This window comes from Eucyclogobius newberryi, unplaced genomic scaffold (assembly GCF_026437365.1).
Source record: "Eucyclogobius newberryi isolate DKJ021-1_F unplaced genomic scaffold, fEucNew1.0.hap1 SCAF_14, whole genome shotgun sequence".
NCBI classification, from domain to species: domain Eukaryota; kingdom Metazoa; phylum Chordata; class Actinopteri; order Gobiiformes; family Gobiidae; genus Eucyclogobius; species Eucyclogobius newberryi.
In genome coordinates this window covers 8,611,303-8,618,802 of record NW_027315768.1, presented here as the reverse complement: position 1 = coordinate 8,618,802, position 7,500 = coordinate 8,611,303, and the positions used below count along the sequence as shown (strand labels likewise).

Genomic DNA, 7,500 nt, shown 5'->3' with positions numbered 1-7,500 from the left:
TAGAACTAAGATGTAGATGTGTCATTATTTGGGAGCGAATCAAGGAAGTGCATACCAGGACTAATGCGAGACCAAGCAAGGACAAAACAAGGACTAAATAAGGATCAGACCAGGGCTAAACCAGGATGTAAAAGTGTCAGTGAATTTACCATTATTTGGAAAGGAATCAAGCAGGTCTGCATCAAAATCAAACCAGAACTAAAAAAGGACCAAATTGGGATTAAACCAAGACTAAACTAGGATTAAAGCAGAAGACAGGTGTCAGTGAATTCCACATTATTTGGAAAGAAATTAAGCAAACCAAGACTAAATCAAGACTAAACCAAGACTAAGAAAGAGACCAAATTAGGACTAACCCAGCATTGAAACAGGACTAGAAGCAAAATGTGTCTTTATTTGGGAGCGTATCAAGGAGGTGCAAACCAGGACTAAATCAAGAAAAAAACAGGAATACCGGTAAACAAGGACTGAATTAAGAATCAACCAGAACAGAACCAAGACTAAACAGGAAAAAAAACAGGACTAAAATGGGATTAAAATAGGACTGAACCAGTATTGAATCAGGTGTAAAACCAAGACACAGATTTGTCAATGAATTATTATTTGGGAAGGAATCAAGCAAATCATAAACAGAAGCAAACCTGGATTAAAATCAAGACTAAACCAGAACTATAAGGGAAAAAACAAGACTAAACCAGGAATAAAAGGCTGTGGATGTAGCCAGAACTAAACAAAGGCAAAGCACGGTTTGGAATCAGGACTAATTATGCAGTGACATAATTTGTCCAGGACTAAAACAGAACTAAACCAAGATTAAACCAAGGTTAAATCAAGACTAATCCAAGTCAAGACAAACCCGGACTAAACCTGGATTGAACCAGGGCTAAAACCAAGTTTTGTCAATCAATTCATTATTATTTGGGAAAAGTGGGAATAAATCAAAACTGAACATGGACTTAATTAGGTCTAAACTAGTACCAAACCAAGACAAAAAAGCTGTAGATGTATCTAGAACTAAACAAAGACTAAACAAGGTCTAAACCAGGACCAGGAGTAGTAACATGACATTGTGTTCAGCATTAAACTATAACGACTAAACAATCAGGACTGAATAAAACTTAAACCAATTCAAACTCAGGACCAAACATGAACCAAAACAGCACTAAAACCAGGACTAAACCAGGACTAAAACAACACTAAAACCAGGACTAAAACAAGACTAAAATAAGACTCAAACCAAGACTAAACCAGCACTAAAAGAGCACTAAAACTTGGCCTAAACCAGCACTAAAACTAGGACTAAACCAGCACTAAAACCAGGACTAAAACAGTACTAAACCAGGACCAAAATAGCACTAAAACCAGGACTAAAACAGCACTAAACCATGACTAAAACAGCACTAAACCAGGACTAATACAGCACTAAAACTAGGACTAAAACTGCACTAAACCAGGACTAAAACAGCACTAAAACCAGGACTAAAACAACACAAAAACCAGGAATAAAACAGCACTAAACCAGGACTAATACAGCACTAAAACTAGGACTAAAACTGCACTAAACCAGGACCAAAATAGCACTAAAACTAGGACTAAAACAGCACTAAAACAGCATTAAACCAGGACTAAAACAGGACTAAAACAGCACTAAAACCAGGACTAAAACAGCACTAAAACCAGCATTAAAGCCAAGACTAAAACAGCACTAAAACCAGGACTAAAACAGGACTAAAACAGCACTAAAACCAGGACTAAAACAGAACTAAAACAGCACTAAAACCAACACTAAAACCAGCACTAAAACCAAGACTTAAACAGCACTAAGCCAGGACTAAAACAGCACTAAAACCAGCACTAATACCAGGACTAAAACAGCACTAAACCCGCACTAAAACCAGGACTAGTTTTCTGCTCCCTGTCCCGTCATCATCTCATAACGTTTTAATACTCCACTAAAACTCTTTCTCTCATTCTTTGTCCTTTTTGACCATTTTCACATGGCTTTTTTTGAAACCCTACTTAAGACTTGTCGTTGTCGTGCGTGAAGGTCACACACACACACACACACACACCTCTGTCCCTGTGCGTCGTCGGTTGATACTCGTGACAGATGTGGCGTTAAATGGCAGTTACGCGCGCTAATATCTGGACAGTAAATTGAATCAGATGAGATGGTGGATGGACGGGAGTTTTGGGAGACGCTAGAGGGCGCTGTTTGGTCTCGCAGTGTTTGGTGTGAAAGAGCAGGAGGGAGATAACCAAAGGGACATGTGTTGTTGTGGCACTAAAGGAAAGAGATAAGTGCTTTTTACAGGGTTTTAATCGAGGAAATGGAGGGAAGGACGGAGTGGAAAGTGTTGAAACTGATTTGATGTTTAAAGGGTTGTGAATATGCCAGGATGAAGGGCTGTTTGGAGTGTGAAATAGTTTTATCCAAGATTTTTTAGGGATATTGATCAGTGTTTTTGTCAAATGGTGTAATATTTAATGTTAGAATACATTTTAACTATTTTTAATAATGTTTTGGAATGTAACAACTTCATTACAATCATATTAAACACACAAGTAGAATCATCTTGGTGAATATATGTATTTAAATGTACAAGAAGTTATAATTGTTTATTTCAGTCATAGATATAGGCCTGTCACAATCTTTACTGTATAACTGTAGTGGAGTGAACATCTTCCCAGTGATGACAGAGGCGATCGTCTTTGTTGTAACCTGCGGGTTACCGTTTATTATTGAACGGCTGCAACGCAGCACCGAACTTAATTTCGTACCCCTTTTTTTATTAGTCAAGATGGCGGACGACACACATTTCACATCCGGGTTTTTACTCTTCAAAATAAGATGTAGCGGTATTTCAAAATAAATGTAACATAAATAATAAATTGCACTATGCCATTTTCGGAACTCACAAATTAATGCATAGACACATAAATAGTTACAACAATAACTAACTAATAATCGTTCTTTTTGGTATATAAAACATACAGTAGAAAAAAACAACACCAAAAAAACACCACCACAAAAAACGGTAGCAAAAGACATCCAAAGAAAAGTAGGGCACATTAAGTCCGAACGTGATTTATTATCTTGTTGGTCCAGTGGTTGATTGTTGGTGGAGTTTGTATTATCCATTTCTTCTTCGCCGCCAAAAGTACGCTCCAGAAGTATCCATGCACTGTGCCCATGGCGGGAGTTTTGAGGCCCAGATACATAATTCTGAAGTCCACTTCCAACCGACACATAAGGCATCACTGAGAAAATGTAAAGAGGTGATTTGTGTTTTGTGGGATTCATGGCATTGAATTAAACTGAAAATGGGTTTTTAGATGTTCTGGTGGCTGTATTTTTAAAACTGTCAGAGTAAAACCATTAAGATATGTTTCCGTCATAAACAGATGAAAACAGAAGCGTTATTGAACTTCTCGTGTTTCAAGGCTGTTTTCAAAAGTAGCTTTTATAAAACGATATAAAAAGGAGATGATCACAGGTTATTGCTGATGGCGTTTGAGGAGGTTTAAAGCTAATCTGGCTCAGACTGTTGCATGAACCCCCTCGAGACCCCCACTTTCACGGTCCGATTGTATGAAACATTGTCCCGATACATGAGGCGGGCCTATCTGTGGTCAGGACATATTTAAGTTTAAAGTTTGACCACATGATCAGCAAAAATACAAGAGGATACACCATTTAATACAATAAAGGGCACACTATGGAGGATCTAAATTATGATTATTTTTTATTCCATAAGTGGTTGTCATTTGCTGATACAATCTTATAATTCTGAAAATGCAATACTAATTTGGATGAATAATGGTTCTACCTAAAAAGTAAAAATATGCCAAAACATATGTTATGTTATGCAGTGGTCTAGTTATTTTAATTGAAGAGCTATTACTATAACTGGAACATAGTGTATACATTTTAAAAGTCAAATTTGAAACCTTTTGACAATATTTCACTTCAGTTAATGTCATATTATTGACTGTTATATTCCAGATTGAATCTAGAAAATCTCTCAGACTCATTTGATTCCTAGATTTGAAATGGTAATAATAATAATTAAAGCCGCACGCGGCAATAAAGGCCCTCGCCCCCCTTGCGACCGCGGGGTACGAGCCACCACAAAGACCACACCTCTAATCCCCCGCCTACATCACCCCTCCCTCACAAACAGTACAAAGTGTATAATACTTCATTCAACATTTTCACAACTGCACGGTTCGAGATAGAGTTATGTCCCCACTGGCTTTTATGTTTAGTGTGATATGGAGAGTAAATGCCTAATTTTAACTGTTAATGACAAAGTACATGTTTAAATCCCATTCAAAATGCCTGTAATCCAAAATGCATGTAAGTCTATGGCAGTGTTTGTCATGTTGCCACGGTAACATGCTTGCGGCTAGATGTTTGCTTCCATTGGCTTTTTTGTTTAAAATGGCAAGAAATTAAGATAAGTTTGTCATCTTAAGTTTTGGAGCAGGACCACACCTCTTTCCCGCCCCTTCCTGTGGCTAAACTATTTAGGCATCCAGGTCACACACATCAGCGTTTGTGACTTTGTGCACCTCCCTCCTTCCCTCTTCTAATTATCATTCTAATTTATGAGAATAAACACTTTGCATCTTAGCTGGAGATGTGGTCATTGCTCGTGAAGGATGTCTGTGTCAAATTTATTTTGTTTACATCAAAAGTAAATTTTTTCATCCCTTTCAAAATGCTTGTAAACAAAAACACATATAAATCAATGACAATATTTGTCAGGTTTCCACGGTGACATGCTTGCTGATGGAGGTTTACCATCCCTGGCTTTATCAATCAGAATGGTAAGAAAACTGTATGTGCCAAATTTAATTTCACAATATTTAAGTAAACTTTTGACCTAATTTAAATGTTCAAGGGGGCGCTGTAGAGCCTTTGTATAACTTAGCTATATATGTTATACATCATTGTGTTCAGCTCATCATTTTACACAAAATGTATCTTAATGCCAGGAAATAGGACATGTCATTCCAGACAAACGCAAGTTTTATCACAAAAAATTGCCATTTTTGTTAACGCGCTTGCCACGCCCACATTTGGAATTGTATCAAAAATCTAAATAATTAACTCTAATCACACATGTGTTAAGTTGATTTTCAAGCCTTTTGAGTGAAAATCCAAAGTGGGAAAAAATTAAATATGAGGTGTAAAATACTGGGTTCCGCCCGCAATGGCCGACTCCCTGTTGGGTTTAGGGTGGGGTCATAATACAATTTTTGACTTGTCTTGATATGAGGTATGTATGTACCAAGTTTCATAAGTCTAAGACAAAATATGCCTTCCAGTGTAGATGGCGCTAGCGAGTTATTTTGCGATTTCAATTTTTTTAGGCACTAAATAACAAATTTTTCACCGATCCTGAATTATTTGTCAAAAAAAAATTTCGTTAACGTTCAGGGGGTCAAAATTGGGGTGGTTTGGCAGAGAAAAAAAATAATAAGAAGAATGGAAATGCTTTTTTTGACCATTTTTTTCAGAAACAAAAACTCAAGCTAGAGTCACGTAATTTTGTCACATTGTGCCCGGTCACACACTTTATTCTTATAAATGTTTTCAGCTGTCTACAACAAATAAATGGTCTTTTATGATTTTTTTAATATCAAATTTGGAGAGTGCGCTAGAGAGTCATCTTATTACATAAGTACTACATTAGCATATCATTGCGTTCAGCTTTAAAATCTCCAAAAACGCTACAGCGAAACTTTCCCCCCAAAAAATGTGTAAGAAATGTAGAATTTGTTTTAATATTTCCAGAAATCGCGATTTGTTTAAAATTCATGATGACCATACCACAAAACGTATCAGCTTCAGAATTCAAACACTACTTTGCTCATGGGTTTTGTGTCTTGTGGCCAAGTTTGAAGTGATTTCGATCGAAACTGGAAGAGAAAATGCCAAATGTACGATGAGGTGCACTTTTGTCAGCGCCGATATGGCCGACTTCCTGTATGACTTAGGGCGGGGTCATAATATAATTTATTACATGTCCTCCCATGAACTATTTTTGGGAGTGAGCGTTATATTTTTACAGCCACTTTTTTTGGCTTCGGGCTCCCATTGGCCCCATGTTATTTGATTTTTGAGGTGGCGCTACAGAGCCGTCTTTCAATATTTTTTCACGAAACCTTCACTCAAAATTAGAGCTCACGGAGATCTAATTTTCGATACCACCCACGGGCATATCATTCTTTGTTTAGTACTCGATTTTTGCGTTTTTCCACCCCCTGGTACCAATTATAATAAGTCCCTCGCCGGGACGATACTCGTCCTTCGGCTCGGGCCTAATAATAATACATTTTATTTATAACGCACTTTACATTCAAATGGAACCTCAAAGTGCTAATGGTCCTCTTGAGTGAGTTAGCAAGCTAACAGCTTGTTTGCCATTGATAGAGACTATGAATATATGAATAACTCAACTTTGACAAAAATGTCAGATAGAACCTTATAAAGGTCACTTTATAAAGGGATGATAATAATGGATTTGGACGGTGTTAAATATAAACATTTTGACTCTTGTTCCAAACATATCTATATTTGCTCTTGTTTTATAAAAAGTGGCTAAACGCCAAAAGCAAACATTCAGTGTAATTCAAACGACATGTATTAAGCATTGCATTGTATAGTATTGTTATTGTTTTACCATGGGGAAATAAACAAAAGCTAACATTGCATGCTAACATTAGCTCTGACATAGCATTGTGTCTGTTGATGATTTATGGACTTACAAACAGCACAGGAGACCTCTGAGCTCTACCTACGAGGTCACTAAACTGGGACATTTAAAAAAAGTGTTTTTGTGAGGCTCCAAGAAGTTGACCTCAACAGGATTAATGAAACACGAGCGCATGAAGCTAAATGCAAGTCCTGTTGTGTTTTTGATGAGGGAACAGTGTAAGAACTTGTTTAAAAGCTCAAGAAAGACAATTTTGTGTCCTTTAAGTATACAAATCTTGAATGTATTTATATATTTTTGACATTACTGCCCAAAGATGTCATTTGGATTTACCGCTCTTGTTCTGGCCCCGCCTCCACAGCTCTGGCCCGCACCGCTCTGTGCAACATTATAAATAAATGTATAAACGTGTTGAATATTTCAGTGTGGTTTCTGTGTGCACCACGTCGAGAGGTCTTTACACTGCAAAGCGTCACGTACATATATTAGATTTCTGTCCGCGATAAGGACGGGAAACAACATTGATGCAAAAGTGCATAAATATTCTAATTTGTTACGTTTTTTTGTTGGTCTTATTTTACACGGCAGACACAAAGCTTTTCATATCTTCAAAACAAGAAATTTAATATCATCTTGCAAACAATTTATCAAACCCTTTTCATATTTTGTTGAGTTTAATCCCAGTTTCTCACATTATGTTCCTCCAACTCAGTATTTAGTGCGTTTTTCAGTACAAATCTTAAAAGGTAACTAAATATGATTATGCTGTTTCTCA

The 7,500-nt window shown here is 36.9% G+C and overlaps 2 protein-coding genes across 2 annotated transcripts in view; both read left to right on the top strand.

The window, feature by feature from the left end:
- Positions 1-7,500, top strand: part of LOC140359387 (complement C1q-like protein 2) — a 249,498-nt gene that overhangs the window by 1,080 nt on the left and 240,918 nt on the right. The gene's annotated exons all lie outside the window — the stretch shown is intronic.
- LOC140359386 (contactin-associated protein-like 5) overlaps positions 1-7,500 on the top strand; it is a 170,950-nt gene that overhangs the window by 928 nt on the left and 162,522 nt on the right. The gene's annotated exons all lie outside the window — the stretch shown is intronic.